Consider the following 16,895-nt stretch of genomic DNA (forward strand, 5'->3'; position numbering starts at 1 on the left):
AAGAAGCCTGGTACAGGGAGGATGAGGCAACCATGGCTGACGAAGGAAGGCAGGGATAGCATAAAAGTAAAAGAGATCATTTGGGGAAGGGCAGTGGGAAACCAAAGGATTGGGAACTTGCAAAGACCAATAGAGAGCAACAACAAAAAATATAAGGAGGGTCACGATGAAATATGAGGGTAAGCTAGCCAGACATATCAAGGAATACTGCAAGAGTTTCTTCAGATACATAAAGGGCAAAAGAGAGGAAGAAGTGACATTTGATCACTGGAAAATGACACTGGAAAGATGTGATGGGGAAAAGGAAATGGCTGAGGAATTGAATAATTATTCTGCGTCAGTCTTTATTGTGGAAGACATGATTAATATCTCAAAATATCAAGAGAGGGTAGGGACAGAGCTCAGTGTGGTGGCCATCACCAAAGACATCAACTTCATCAATCCTGATCTGTTCCAGCCTGTTTCCCAGCTCCTCAAATTCTCATTCACAACAAGGTCCCTTTCCTTCGTGAAAGCCGAAGCAAAAAACTCATTTAGGGCTTCCCCTATCTGCTCAGACTCCACACACAAGTTCCCTACACTATCCCTGAGCAGCCCTACCTTCTCCCTGATCGTTCTCTTATTCCTCACATATGAGTAAAATGCCTTTGGTGTCTCCCCAGTCCTTCCTGCCAAGCCTTTTTTATGACCCCTCCTGGCTCTCCTCAGTCCATTTCTGAGCTCCATTCTCATAAACCTGTAATCTTCTAAAGCTGAGCTAGATCCTTGCTTCCTGCACCTCACATAAGCTGCGTTCTTCCTTTTGACAAGAAGCTCCCCTGTTATCGACAACAAAGGCTCCTTAATCTTACCCCTTCTTCCCTGTCTGAATGGAAATAATTTGTGCATCACTCGCAACAACTGCTCCTTAAATAGTCTCCACATGTCTGCTGTGCCCTTTCTGTGGGACAATTGCTCCCAATCTGTACTTCCCAACGCCCTAATTTCCTTTTCCCCAATTAAATATCTTCCCTCGGTAACTGCTCCTTTCACTCTCCAAATCTATGTAAATGTGAGGCAGTTGTGGTCACTGTCACCAAAGTGCTCTCCCAGCATAAGATCTGACACCTGTCCTGGCTCATTGCCGAGCACCAAATCCAAAATGGCCTCTCCCCTTGTCGGCCTGTCTACAAACTGAATAAGGAAACCCTCCTGAACACACCTGACAAAAATGGCTCCCTCCAAACCATCTGCACTAAGGAGGTTCCAGTCAATATTGGGAAATTTGAAGTCACCCATCACAATAACCCTGCTACATCCGCATTTTTCCAAAATCTGTCAGCCTCTGAATTCTTCAATCTCTCTACTGCAATTAGAGGGTCTGTAGAAAACCCCCAATGAGGTGGCTGCTCCCTTGTTATTCCTTACGTCTACCCATACTGACTCAGAAGACAAACCTTCCTCAACAGCCTTCGTTTCTGTAGCTGTGACGCACTCTTTGATTAGCAATGTCACACCCCCTCCCCTTTTTCCACCCTCCCTATTCTTTTTAAATGTTCTAAATCCTGGAACATCTAGCAACCATCCCTGCCCCTGTGAAACCCACGTCTCCATTCTGGCCTCAACATCATAGTCCCAAGTACTGATCCACGCTGTCAGTTCATCACTCTTATTTCTGACACCCCTGGATGTACTGGCGTTGGAGTCTGTTCAGAGAAGGTTCACGAGAATGGCCCCAGGAATGAAAAGCTTAACATACGAGGAATGTTTCCGGACTCTGGATGGGGTTCAGAAGAATGGCCTAATTTCAGCTTTTATGTCTTATAGTCTTAAAAAAAAACCCAAGGACAAAATAAGTTTGTTAAAGTGACAGCATCATCACAATACACACGTACAGACACACTGACACAGACATACTTACAGATAGGCTGAAACACGCACACTGACACACATAAACACACGGAGAAACATGTACACACACGGACACACTGACTCCCACATATACACAGACACACAGAAACATAGACACACATAGACTGTGTGTGCAGTAAATGACACTTGCCTGGGTTTAACTATTTTTAAAAGGGTTTGAGTCAATCTGATAATTCCCAGCTTTTCCTGATGAAACATCAATGAGAATGTGAGACAGTGTTATGATGTCCCTCAGCTATTGTCAGGGAGTAGATGAATGTGTGAAATAAACACATGATCATTTGTACAATGAAAAAATGCCAACTGGTACAACCGATCCATGTAGGCCCTTCACACACATCTGTGAAATAGTTAGATTTTAATTCTCAGAAACTCACTAACTTTACTGGTTAAGTTCATCCCACTCACACCTTGTGTTTGTCAGTGTGGAAATACGATGTTCCCCTGTGGGATAAATCTGTGTTCCTTGGCAGAAGAAGACTGTTCCCTTGTCTGAATAAAAGCGCTTTGTAGCTGGTTTGAAACTGCAGCTTTGTCTCAGTGTGGATTTCAGCTCTGGGGCCTGTGTGTGTGTGTGAGAGAGAGAGAGAGAGAGACACAGAGTGTGAATAATTGTGTGAAGGGGGAATGCAGCGTCAAACAAGAGCCATTGGACTGTACTATTGAATTGCTGTTTCTCTCAACCCTTATCCCTCCCCACTTTAATCTCCCAAATAAGCCTCTTGCTTTGCTCTGTATCTGGGGGTGGTGTGTTTCAGGTAGAGGAAACTGGAAACTGACAGGATGAAGTGAGATTTGGGAAGAGAAAGGGGTTTGAGTGACAGACCTGGGCGTTTATAAAGCAGGTCTTGGCCGTCAGACTTCCTTTTGCTATGTGAATGGAGCCCAGAGGGTGTCATGCTCTCTCTGACGGCATGCGTGTGTGTTTGTGTCCGTGTGTGTGCGTCTGTGTGTGTGTGGGGGGGGAGTACTGCTGGAAGCTCAGTTCCAGTTTTGAACCTTTACCAACTTGTCCCCAAAATAGACCTTGTCTGAAGTGAACCCCAGGAGCAGTGTTCATGCCTCATGGGAGCGAGGGAGTGTGAGAAATCAGTGAGAGAGAGAGCTGGGACCCACAGTAGTGGTGAGTATCACCGTTTCAGACTGTGTCTTTCCTGAACTCCTGCCTGTCTCTGGCTGATTTCCCATCTCTTTCTCACATTATCACTTTATGTCTCTTTGTTTCTCACTTTGTGTCCCTGTATCTTTCTCTCAAAGCCTCTCCTCCTTTCTCTCTTTTGGTCTTTCTGTCTTTCCCTCTTGCGTCTCTGCCTGACACACTCTCAACTCTTTATTTCATTCTCCCTCTGTCTGTCCGTTCCCTCCAGCCGTGTCTCCCCCTTCCTCTCTGACTGCATTTTTTCTGTCCCCTGTCTCCACCTTTCTGTTCCTCCCTCTCTCTGCATTTTTCCTGCCCCTCCTCCAAATTTTTCTCTCGATCCAAAATTGCTGAATGTGACTCCCTGCCAAATGTAACTTCTCGAACTTTGTGTCATCCAATTTTGTGACCCCATACACACCCCATTTCACACCCTCGCCTTCTCTTTTTTCCCCTCAAATATTCACTCAACACGTTTCACTACCTCCCATTTTTGCCCTTGTCTTTACTCCACAACTTTGCCCCATCCTCACAATAATATGTCCCTTCCCAAAATCTTGAGTCACTCCAAAAGAATATCACCCTCTCTCAGATGTTGCACTCCCCCCACACAAATATTTTGCCCACCATCTGCCAAATATTGTTTCATCAAATGTTGTGTTACCATCAATTCAGTAGTCCCCAAATATCATCACAAAGTTTGTCCTCCATCCCAATTTTGGATCTTATGGGAAGACCCATGCCCTTAGTGACCAGGCCCCACAAACCTCTCCACAGATACAGCACTACCCCTGACACAGGAGGCTCTGCTGGATTAGGGCCAAGCCCTCAGTAGGGTCATTAACCTTCACCATGATTTGATAAAGGCAGCGATGCCCAGACCCCACCAGGAGCCACCTCATCCGTTCCAACCTGGGGACTATGTAATGATCAAATCACTGGGAATGGATTCTCGCTCTCCTCGGTGAAAAGGCCCATACTTGGTGCCTCTGACAGCCCCAACAGCTGTCAAACTGAAGGGAAAACCTGATTGGACACACAGACCTGCTGCAAGTGAACTCCGCCCCCAAAAGACAACAACCAGGAAGCACAGCAAACGACAGCTCCACACCCCAAGGAAAGCTCCAGCTAACCGCCACAGCCATCACCATCTTTATACTCCCCCTGATCATCCTGCCACGGGATGACTGGAACCAGGATCATGCAGTGAGACACCTTACCGTTCGCGAGTCACTGGTCAATACATTCCTCTGTGTGACCTGTGTGTATGCTCAGAGGGTCAGCCAGAGTAGCTGTTGGGTTTGTGCTCATGTCCCCATGCACTCCCAAGGGGGCATTCCCCTGAGACCCTTCCCTTTTAATGAATCAGACATGGCTGAAAGGTGGGTGGGATGGGTCAGGTCCCCTGAAGTAACCACTCTCAGCCTACCACCGTGAATGGGATCTTACAGAGGTAATTCTCCAGCCTGCTGGAAATCCGCAGAGTACCCATTAAACAATTTTCAGGGATGGTTCTATCCCTCATACAATCTTCCCCATGAACCCCCGGCCCTACTCCTCACAGACACTCCCGGACAGGGCACACCCATCGGATCGATCTGCCTCAAAAGCAGCCATCCATCCGGATGGAATGCTGGCTGGGGCCGGTGCGCCAACTCCTTGCTCCTCACCCCGCAGCAAGTCAGTCCACAGCAGAGGGCAGGATACTGAACCTTCACATCCCCAACAGGAGCAGGCAAAACCCCACTTTCACCACCACCTGGACAGGGACCCAGACCGACCGCCTGAGAACCTATAATGGCACTTACTTTATTTACAGCCACAAAGCCTCCCCTTGGTTCCTGTTATCCTGGACCAGGAACTGCTATGTTGGGTACGTGGTCCCATTGTATAACATTCCCAGTCTCCTCCCTTCACGAAGCCACCGTCTCGCAGGAAGTGAACCCCCAACACCCTTGACCAGATTCTCTCTGTCTGTTCACCCACCTATGCAGCCATTCGATTGGAAATAGAAGCCCAGCTGCTGGCCATCCCCTTGGAGGAGGTAGCCAATGCCACATCCAAAGCACTCACCCAGTTGAATGCGGAAGTTCTTGCCGTTCACACTGTGGCCCAATAAAACAGGTCTGCCCCTGGATTATCTGCTGGCAGAGAAAGGGGCACATGTGCCCTCATCGGCTCTGATTGCTGCAGTTACATACCCGGCCCCAGTGGGAACATTACTAACTCAGCCCGACATATCCAACAGGCTGCCGCTGTACTGCACAACCCAAAACCAAAATGGGACCCATGGAACTGGGCACGCTCCTGGCTGGGTTCCTGGGGCACAGCCTTGCTCCAGGGTCTCATAGTCCTCATTCCTATCATTGTCATTATTGCAGTTCTTGTCATGGCTATTAAAATGTGCTGTCTGAGCTTGTGCTCAATGCTTCTACCCCCCTGCCCTGACCTTACCACCCAACTAGTGAAGGTCCACAGGGATAAGAACTTTGCCCCGACACGGAATATGTGGTTTCAGACTCAGACTCCGAATACTACCCCACTGATTCCGACCCTCCCCCTGGCTCTGGCTACATTCCCCCCTTCGCCTCTACCCCTAACTCAGCGCTTCCCTGACAAAACCAAAAAAACGGAATTGTCGGAGAAAAGATAAACCACTCTGCCTGCCCACTATTTGTTCACAGAAACCATGTCTGTTCTTATCTGAACAGAGCATACCATAATCCATCAGCTTGACTACAACCAGCTGAGGAACTAAACAGCAAAACCAGACATTACCTAAACAGCTTCCAAATTGAAGGAATACACTCCTCAGATGATCTGATAACAGACTTCCTACCTCACAATAGCATCACCGCTCCTGCAGCCCCGAGGGCATCCACAGTGCCCTCACGTACTGAAGCCCCACAAAGTCTCCAAAGACTGAGTGGCACCCAGATACCTGACAAGAATACGCACCCCCGTGCAGGCCCATTGGAACCAGGATACTGGACATTAGCACCTGCTCTCGCAGAGGAACGGAACCTCCTGTTATAGTTATTACCTGATTGCTGTGACCGGCCAGCTGATTGTTTTCCATTGAATGTAATTTAATTCATATTTTCTTGTAATTAACAGTACACTACTGTAATACGATAAAAATTGTCTGTATCTGCAGCTTGGGGAATAGATTCCTAACATAACTGAGCAAAGTGTCCGTTTTCTGTCAGCCTGGTCAACTCTCTTTCCCATGATATCTTACAAACACACACACTCCCTTTCTACCTCTCCATCACAATTCCTCTATCTGTCATCTTTCCCCGCCTCCCCATCAGACGCCCCAGACCATCCCATCAGTTTAAACCATCAATGCTGTAACGTTTCGAGTCAGGTTTTCAAAATGACAGGAACTACAACATTTCAGAGACAGAGGTTTAAATCATAGAAACTTCTTTTAATTTTCTTTTGTGGGACTTGGGCGTCACTGGCTGGCTAACATTGACAGCCCATCCTTATTTGCCCTGGAGAAAGTGGTGGTGAGCTGCCTTCTTGAATCACTGCAGTCCCCTTGCTGTGAGTTGACCCACAATGCCGGTAGGGAGGGAATGCCAAGATTTTCACCCAACAACTGTAAAGAAATGGCGGTATATTTCCAAGTGAGGGTGGTGTGTGGCTTGCAGGGGAACTTGCAGGTGGTGGTGTTCCCAAGTACCTGCTGCCCTTGTCCTTCGAGACGGATGTGGTTGTGGATTTGGAAGGTGCTGTTGAAGAATCTTTGGTGGATTTCTGCAGTGCATCTTGTAGATAGCACACACTGTTGCCACTGGGCACCGGTGGTGGAGGGTTTGAATATTTGTCGATGTGGTGCCAATCAAGTGAATTGTTTTGTCCTGGATGGTGTCAAGCTCCTTGAGTGTTGTTGGAGCTGCACCCATCCAGGCAAGTGGGGAGTATTCCATCACATTCCTGACTTGTACCTTGTAGAGAGTGGATAGAATTTGGGGTGTCAGGAGGTGAATTACTCGCCACAGTATCCCTAGCCTCTGACCTGTTCTTGTAACCACTGTATTCATGTGGTGAGTCCAGTGAGTTTCCGGTCAATGGTAACTCCAAGGATGTTGACAGTGGGGGGAATTCAGTGATGGTAATACCGTTGAATGTCGAGGAATGGTGATTAGAGTGTCTTTTATTGGTGATGGTTATGGTCTGGCATTTGTGCGGCGTGAATGTTACTTGCCACTTGTTGGCACAAGCCTGGATATTGTCCAGATCTTGTTGCATTTGAGCACAGATTGCTTCAGTATCTAAGGAATCGTGAAAGGGGCTGAAAACTGTGCAAACATCAGTGAACATCCCCACTTCTGACCTTATGACAGAGGGAAGGTAATTGATGAAGCAGCTGAAGATCATTGGGCCTAGGACACTACCCATTTCTCCTGCAGAGATGTCCTGGAGCTGAGATGTCTGACCCTCTACAACCACAATCATCTTCCTTTGTGCCAGGTATGACTCTAACCAGTGGAGTGTTTGCCCCCATTATCTATTGATTCCATTTTTGACAGGACTCCTTGATGCCATACCTGGTCAAATGCAGCCTTGATGTCAAGGGCTGTCACTCACACCTAACCTCTGGAATTCAGCTCTTTTGTCCATGTTTGAACCGAGGTTGTAATGACATCGGGAGCTGAATGACTTTGGCCAAACCCAAACTGGGCATCACTGAGCAGGTTGTTGTTGAGCACGTGCTGTTTGATAGCCCTCGACAAAAGTGAGGAGTGCAGATGCTGGAAACCCGGGTTTGGATCAGAGTGGTGCTGGAAAAGCACAGCAGATCAGGCAGCATTTCACTCCTTGGATGCTGCCTGACCTGCTGTGCTTTTCCAGCATCACTCTGTTTGATAGCCCTGTTGATGGAGAGTCGGCAGATTGGGTAGTAATTAGTCGGGTTGGATTTGTCATGCTTTTCATGTACAGGAAATACCTGGGCAATTTTCCACATTGTCAGGGAGATGCCAGTGTTGTAACTGTGCGGGAAGAGCTTGGCTAGGGGAGTGGTAAGTACTTCAGTACTATTGCCAGAATGTTCTCAGTGCCCATTGCCTTTGCAGTATCCAGTGCCTCAGCCATTTCTGGATGTCTCGGGGAGTGAATGGAATTGTCTGGAGACTGGTATCTGTGAGGCTGGGGACCACTGTAGTAGCCTGAGATGGACCATCTACTCAGCACTTCTGACTGAAGATTGTTGCGAATGCATCAGCCTTATCTTTTACACTGATGTGCTGGGCTCCTCCATTATTGAGGATGGGGATATTTGTGGAGCATCTCCTCCAGTGAGTTGTTAAATTGTTCACCACCATTCACCACCATTCACGATGTGGAAGGACTGCAGAGCTTAGATCTGATGCGTTGGTTGTGGGAGCACGTAGCTCTGTCTATCACTTCCTGGTTATGCCATTTGGCACGCAAGTACTCCTGTTTAGTACCTTCACCAGGTTGACACCTCATTTTTAGGTCTACCTGGTGCTGCTCCTCGCACGCCCTCCTGAACTCTCCATTGAACCAAGACTGATCCCTGGCTTGATGGTAATGGTTGAGTGGGGGATATGCTGGGCCATGAGGTTACAGATTGTGCTGGAGTACAGTTCTGCTGCTGTTGATAACCCACAGCTCAATACCCAATATTGAGTTGCTAAATCGGTTCAAAGTCTGTCCCATTTAGCATAGTGATAGCACCACACAACAAGGTGGAGGGTATTCTCAATGTGAAGGCGGGACTTTGTCTCCATAAGGGCAGTGCGGTGGTCACTTTTATCAATACTGTCATGGACAGAGGTGATTGCAGCTGGCAGATTCGTAAGGGTGAGGTCAAATACATTTTCTGCTCTTGTTGGTTCCTACACCACCTGCCAGAGACCCAGTGTAGCAGTTATATCCTTTAGGACCCGACCGACCCGATCAGTAATGCTGCTGCTGCTGAGCCACTCTTGGTGGTGGACACTGAAACCCCCCACACAGTATGATATTTTGCCACCCTCAGTGCTTCCTCCAAGTGTTGCTCAACATGGAGGGGCACTGATTCATCAGCTGAAGGACAACGATAGGTGATAAGCAGTAAGAGGTTTCCTTGCTTCTGTTTCACTTGAAGCCATGAGACCTCATGAGGTCCAGAGTCGATGTCAAGGGCTCCCAGGGCAACTCCCTCCTGACTGTTTGCCACTGTGCTGCCACCTCGGCTGGGTCTGTCCGGCCAGTGGGACCGGACATACCCAGGGATGGTAATGGTGGTGTCTGGGTATGTAAGGTATGATCTGATAAGAATGATTATATCAAGCTGTTGCTTGACTCGTCTGTGAGATAGTTTCCTCAATTTCGGCACTAGCTCCCAGATTCCAGGTTGGAGGACAGGGCTATTTATTTTTCTCCAGTCACTGAGCAATGAAATTGCAAGAGAAATAGTTCCCAGCACATGAGTGAAGATGACAGCCTGGGATAGAGAGAATGAGACAGAGAGAAGTCGGACAGATACACAAACATGAGGGGGGAGGTGACAGTGTCCCAACCTTTGCAGCCTCTGGTTTCTAACCGTGTGTGTGATGTGCTTCTGTTGGAATGCAGTGAGACTGCGTGTGGGATCTTCCTTCATTCGATAAGGGGTTGCACAAAAGGGCCTGGTATAAGCTAAACATACGGGCCATGTATTAGCATGGATACAGGATAGGTTAACTGACAGGAAGCAAGGAGTGGGGATAAATGAGTGCCTTTCTGGTTGTTGATCAGTGACGAGTGTTTGCCTCAGTGATTAGCATTAGGACTACAATTATTCACAAATATTCATAATTTATAGTTAGTGCCAATGTTTGCGGATGACATGAAGGTGAGCGGTAGAGTAAAGTGTGCAGAGCACTCTGAAAGTTTCCAAAGGGACATCGATAGTTCAAGTGAGTGGGCAAAGGTCTGGTAGATGGAGTACAATGTGAATAAATGTGAAATCATCCAATTTGGAATAACTGTGAGAGGGACTGTTTCGGAATGGTGAAAGAAACAGGCAGCATGATGCTGTGCAGAGAGACCTGGGGGTCCTTGTGCGTGGATCAGAGAATGTTAGTCTGCAGGTGCAACAAGAAATTCAGAAGGAAAGTGGAATTTTGTCTTTCATCGCTAAAGGGATTGAGTTTAAAAGCAGGGAGGTTACGTTGCAGCTGTATAGGGTGCTGGGGAGGCCACACCTGGAGGACTGTGTGCAGGCTTTGTTTCCTTACTTGAGAAAGGATGTACTGGCACTGGAGGTGGTGCAGAGGAGGAGGTTCACTCGGTTGATTCCGGAGTTCAGGGGAGTGGCTTTTGAGGAGAGACTGAGCAGACTGGGATTATATTCATTGGAATTTCCTAGAATAGTGGGGATGGTGGGGAGGGAGTGGATCTCAGAACCATATGAAATTATGAAGGGAAAAGATAAGATAGAAGTAAAGAGGGTGTTTCCACTGGCAGGTGAAACTAGGACAAGTGGGCATAACCTCAAAATAAGAAGGAACAGATTAGGACTGAATTGAGAAGGAAGTTCTTCACCCAGAGGGTTGTGAATCTGTGGAAATCCCGGCCCAGTGAAGCAGTTGAGACCTCCTCAGTGAATGAGTTTAAAGTTAAGAGAGATAGATTTTTGAACAGGAAAGGAATTAAGGGTGATGGTGAGAGGGTGGGTATGTGGAGCTGATGCCACAAAAAGACCAGCCGTGATCACACTGAATGACGCAGGAGGCTCAAAGGGCCAGACGGACATTTCCCGCTCCTCATTCTTTTGGTCTTATGGATTTAAACATTAACCTCTTCTGGGGGGTTGTGTGTATGTGTGGGGTGGGGGGCGGTGAGGTGTTAGGGCAGTGGGGGGTGAGGGTGGGTGTGTGTGTGGCAGGGGAGGGGGCGGTGAGGATGGAGGTGTTGGTGGTGGGGGGGCGGGTGGTTGGGGGTGAGGGTGGAGTCCTGAGCCTCTGAAGCTTTTTTTCAATCATTGTGGAAGGTTGGATTATTACTTCAGACAGTGCTAAATGGAAATTGCAGGTGCCACTCAAATGTAGTTTATTGGTCAGCTGAGGCTAATGGCGGCGGTGGGAGGTGCGCGGAGAGGGTTGGATTTTTCTGTCTCTCCACCCAGCCGTTTTCTTTTCTGTAATTCCTCTCGGAATATCTGGGAGAGACTCCACTGGGACTTATCGCCATTTTAATGGGGAGGTGGGTGAGTGGTCAGAGGGGATCACAAGACCCCTCATCTCCCCCACAACATGTCCCACTCCCTCCTCCTACCCTTCTCAGTCTATCTGTGAGGATTGGGGGATGAACAGAAGGAATTGTTGCTGTTGACTGGGATCTTATTACTGTCTCTGGGGTTGGGGGGTGGGGTTTTGGGGTTGGCTCTGGGACTGAGGAGGGTCCTCAGCATTGCAAAGGGGCAAGAAATGCAGGACCTGCACAACCCCCACCTCACCACCCTCCCACACCTCCCTGCACAGCCCCCACCTCACCACCCTCCCACGCCGCCCTGCACAACCCCCACCTCACCGCCCTGCACAACCCCCACCTCACCACCCTCCCACGCCGCCCTGCACAGCTCCCACCTCACCACCCTCCCACGCCGCCCTGCACAGCCCCCACCTCACCACCCTCCCACACCGCCCTGCACAGCCCCCACCTCACCACCCTCCCACGCCGCCCTGCACAGCCCCCACCTCACCACCCTCCCACACCACCCTGCACAGCCCCCACCTCACCACCCTCCCACGCCACCCTGCACAGCCCCCACCTCACCACCCTCCCACACCGCCCTGCACAGCCCCCACCTCGCCACCCTGCACAGCCCCCACCTCACCACCCTCCCACACCGCCCTGCACAGCCCCCACCTCACCACCCTCCCACACCGCCCTGCACAGCCCCCACCTCGCCACCCTGCACAGCCCCCACCTCACCACCCTCCCACACCGCCCTGCACAGCCCCCACCTCACCACCCTCCCACACCGCCCTGCACAGCCCCCACCTCACCACCCTCCCACGCCACCCTGCACAGCCCCCACCTCACCACCCTCCCACACCGCCCTGCACAGCCCCCACCTCACCACCCTCCCACACCGCCCTGCACAGCCCCCACCTCACCACCCTCCCACACCGCCCTGCACAGCCCCCACCTCACCACCCTCCCACACCGCCCTGCACAGTCCCCACCTCACCACCCTCCCACACCGCCCTGCACAGCCCCCACCTCACCACCCTCCCACACCGCCCTGCACAGCCCCCACCTCACCACCCTCCCACACCGCCCTGCACAGCCCCCACCTCACCACGCTCCCACACCGCCCTGCACAACCCCCACCTCACCACCCTCCCACGCCACCCTGCACAGCCCCCACCTCACCACCCTCCCACACCGCCCTGCACACCCCCCACCTCACCACCCTCCCACACCGCCCTGCACAGCCCCCACTTCACCACCCTCCCACACCGCCCTGCACAGCCCCCACCCCACCACCCTCCCACACCGCCACACTCCCTTTTGGCCAACGTTCAGGATGATATTAACCCACTCCATCAACGATTGGCCATTTTTTCATTTTGCTTCTTGTGGGATCCTGCACAGCAGGGATTGTGGGGGCGGGGGGTGAAGATGGGGCTGTTGCAGTCAAAGAGGGATGGGGTGGTGGGGGGCAAGGTACGGGATCTAGAGGGAGGGTGTGAGGGTTTACTCCAGTGTTCAGTCCCAGCCCAGCTCCAGGTTGAAACGGGAGTGTTTAGTATTTGCTGGTGGCTTAGTGGGGATGGGGGGGTGGGGGGGGTGCTGTTTTCACATTACAGCCTATGGGATCTTGCTGTGTGGGGATAGACTGCAGCCATTTCCTTTACAGGAGCAGGGAGCAACACTTTTCACATTCAGGAAATTCAGGAGGTGAGGGCAAGGGGTTCTGAACGTGGATGGTGAAGGTACAGAAACCTTCAGTTTCATTCACCATGGAGTGGGGGAAACTGGGGACAGCTGGTGGGATCCAGCTGTGCAGAATACCCTTCACTCCAATATCAGCCCCTCTCTGTGGGGGCACTGGGGAGGTGGGGGGGTTGGTGAGTGGACGTGGGCTCTGACAGGTTGTTGAAGGAATGCCATGGCGGTCCTGCATTCAGCTACCTATGGGATCTTGCAGTGCACTCCCTCGGCCTGCAGCTCACCCTCACATGTTACGTTAGCCTATCCATCGGGCCCCAGGCTGAGGTCACTGATGGTCTGATAGTGTTTTGGGCTGCACCGTCCCTCCATTTCCCCCATAGCTCTGACCCTCCCACCACCTCTCGTCATTCCCTCACCCTCCGAGACATGGTGCAGAGATTGGAGCACAAGGCAAACGTGAGGCAGGAGAGGGCATTTCAATCAAAACATGTGTGGAATGGAGAGAGAGAGAGAGATTATCGAGAGGAAAGGGAAATCTGACCAGAGATGGAGGTGTGGCTGGGACAGTGAAAGAGGAAGAGGGAGAAAGGGACAGAGAAGGAAAGACATTGATCGATGTGCGAGAACAGGAGGAGAAAGCTGAACAGAGATGGACAAGTGGATAAGGTCAGGCAGAGGGAGAGAGGAGTGAAAGAGAGAGACAGGGACACACAGATCGAGAGGTGCCTGTACCAGGGGAAGGTTCCTCATTAATATTTCATATAGAAACTGCACTAATCCCAGATGGAGTGGGCACGGGGGCGGCGCCCTTTGAATGGGAGTGGGTCAGGGGAACATTGGTCTTATTTCTTGTGCTTTTCGTACCCCCTGGAGTGTCAGAGAACCAGCTGGACAGGGCAGATGAAACCCAATGGATGGTGGGGGCTGGGGGCGAGTTGTGGGAAAAGGGGGAGAGGGACACAAGTTGTGGTGAATGACTCTCCACCACTGAGTCATTGCCCAGCCCCTCAGAAAATAAAACCTGGGGGCAGTCAGAAAGCATTTGCCCCTGATCCCATTTGAAATCTGTTCCTATTCTCTGGGTTTAAGATCAGGGCGAGGTGCTGATTAAACATAGAGACTTTGGAAGTCAGTCAGTGATGGGATCTCATTTGTTTCTCCTCAGTTTTGTTTCAGAACATCTTAGCTTTGATTTGATCAATTTCCATCTCTCTCCTGGGGGCACTTCTGAGAGACTCTATTGGTCTTTGCAAGTTCCCAATCCTTTGGTCTCCCTCTGCCCTTTGCCAACTTATCTGCTTTTTCTTTTACATTTATGCTATCCCTGTCTTCCCTAGTCAGCCATGGTTGCCTCATCCTCCCTGTACCAGGCTTCTTTTCCCTTGGGATGAATCTCTGCTGTGTCTCCTGAGTTACTCCCAGAACCTCCTGCCATTGCTGTTCCACTGTCTTTCCCGGTACACTCCTCTCCCAGTCAATTCTACCCACCTCCTCTCTCATGCCTCTGTAGTTGCCTTTATTTAGCTGTATTCCATTACCTTTGATTCTATCATCTCCCTCTCAAATTGAAGAGTAATTTCAGTCATATTATGATCACTGCCTGCTGAGGATTCCTTCACCTTAAGCTCCCTAACCAAGTCTGCCTCTTGCCTGTAAGAATCTGTGTTCCAGTTTATATTATAGAACATAGAACATTACAGTGCAGTCCAGGCCCTTCGGCCCTCAATGTTGCGCCGACCTGTGAAGCCCATCTGAAGCCCATCTAACCTACACTATTCCATATGTCTATCCAATGACCATTTAAATGACCTTAAGGTTGGCGACTCTACAACTGTTGTAGGTAGTGCATTCCATGTCCCTACTATCCTCTGAGTGAAAAATCTACCTCTGACATCTGTCCTATATCTATCACCCCTCAAATTAAAGTATGTCCCCTTGTGCGAGCCATCACCATCCGAGGAAAATGTTCGCACTGTCCACCCTATCTAACCCTTTAATTATTTTATATGTCTCAATTAAGTCACCTCTCAACCTTCTTCTCTCTAATGAAAACAGCCTCAGGTCCATCAACCTTTCCTGGTCAGACCTTCCCACCATACCAGGCAACATCTTAGTGAATCTCCTCTGAACCCTTTCCAAAGCTTCCACATCCTTCCTATAATGCGGTTACCTGAACTGTATACAATACTCCAAGTGCGGCTGCACCAGAGTTGCGTACAGCGGCAGCATGACATCATGGCTCTGAAACTCAGTCCCTCTACTAATAAAAGCTAACACACCAAATGACTTCTTAACAACCCTATCAACCTGGGTGACAACTTTCAGGGATCTATGTACATGGACACCAAGATCTTTCTGCTCAACGACACTAACAAGAATCTTACCATGAGGCCAGTGCTCTGTATTCGTGTTGCTCCTTCCACAGTTAATCACCTCACACTTTTCCACATTAATTCCATTTGCCACCTCTCAGCCCAGCTCTGCAGCTTACCTGTATCCCTTTGTAACCTACAACATCCTTCGACACTACCCACAACTCTACTGACCTTAGTGTCATCCACAAATTTACTACCATCCAGACGACCTCATCCAGATCATTTATAAAAATGACAAACAGCAGTGGACCCAAAACAGATCCCTGCAGTACACCAGTAGTAACTGAACTCCAAGATGAACATTTCCCATCAAACACTATCCCCTGTCTTCTTTCAGCTTGCCAATTTCTGATCGAAACTGCTAAATCACCCTCAATCTCATGCCTCCGTAGTTTGTGCAATAGCCTACCATGGGGAACCTTATCAAACATCTCACTGAAATCCACATCTACCACACCAACTGCTTAACCCTCATCTACCTGTTTGGTCACCTTCTCAAAGAACTCCAAAATGCTTGTGAGGCACGACCTACCCTTCACAAAACACTATTGACGATCCCTAATCGAATTATTCCTTTGTAGATGATTATAAATCCTAACTCTTATAACATTTTTCATTACTTTACCCACAACTGAAGTAAGGCTCACAGGTCTATAATTGCCAGGGTTGTCTCTACTCCCCTTCTTTAACAAGGGGACAATGTTTGTTGTTATCTCTGGTTTTTTACCCGTGCCACGTGATAGCGAGGCAAGGAATAGGGAAAGACATCAGCTGATCTCGTAGCTGCAAGGATGGTGCAGGAGGGAGGGTTTCAGGTACTTGGATAATTGGGGCTCATTCTGGGGAAGGTGGGACCTGTACAAACGGTCTTCACTTGAACCAGAGGGGTACTAATATCCTGGTGCTATTCGGGTGGGTTTAAACTAGCTCAGCAGGGGAATGGGAACCTGAGGTGTAGTTGCAGTGCACCGGAGGATGATAGTAGGAAGGAGAGGGACAGGATTTCAGGGTCACAGGAATGTGCTGGCAGACAGCAAGCTGGTTTGAAGTGTATCTACTTCAACGCCAGGAGTATCCGAAGTAAGTTGGTGAGCTTGCAGCATGGATAGGTACCTGGGACTTCGATGTTGTGGCCATTTCAGAGACATGGATAGATCAGGGTGAGGAATGGGTTCCAGGGGTTTAGATCTTTCGTTAAGAACAGGCAAAGCAGTAAAAGAGGGGAAGGTGTGGCCTTGTTAGTCAAGGATAGTATAACAGTGGCTGAGAGAACCTTTGATGAGGACACACCCATTGAGATAATGTGGGCTGAGGTTAGAAACTGGAGAGGAGAGGTCACATTACTTGGAGTTTTTCATCGGCCTCTGCAGAGTTCCAGGGAGGTGGAAGAGAGGATTAGCAACATTAATCTGGGTAGGAGTGAAAGGAACAGGGTGATCAGTATAGTGTCTTTAACTTCCCCAACATTGACTGGAAATGCTATATCTCTAGTACCTCGGATGGATCAGTTTTTGCCCAATGTGTACAGGAGGGTTTCCTGACCCAGTATGTCGAAGGGCTGACAAGAG

General features: G+C 49.6%; 1 long non-coding RNA gene across 1 annotated transcript in view; it reads left to right on the top strand.

The window, feature by feature from the left end:
* Positions 1-2,597: 2,597 nt before the first annotated feature.
* Positions 2,598-16,895, top strand: part of LOC148142760 (uncharacterized) — a 203,408-nt gene continuing 189,110 nt past the window's right edge. Inside the window, exons 1-2 of the long non-coding RNA XR_015751939.1 lie at positions 2,598-2,669; positions 2,936-3,034. This is a non-coding gene — a long non-coding RNA (uncharacterized LOC148142760). The remainder of the gene's footprint in view (positions 2,670-2,935; positions 3,035-16,895) is intronic.

Source organism: Chiloscyllium plagiosum, unplaced genomic scaffold, assembly GCF_037043375.1.
Source record: "Chiloscyllium plagiosum isolate Xiang-an unplaced genomic scaffold, Cpla_swu_hap1 HiC_scaffold_28, whole genome shotgun sequence".
In the NCBI taxonomy this organism is placed as follows: domain Eukaryota; kingdom Metazoa; phylum Chordata; class Chondrichthyes; order Orectolobiformes; family Hemiscylliidae; genus Chiloscyllium; species Chiloscyllium plagiosum.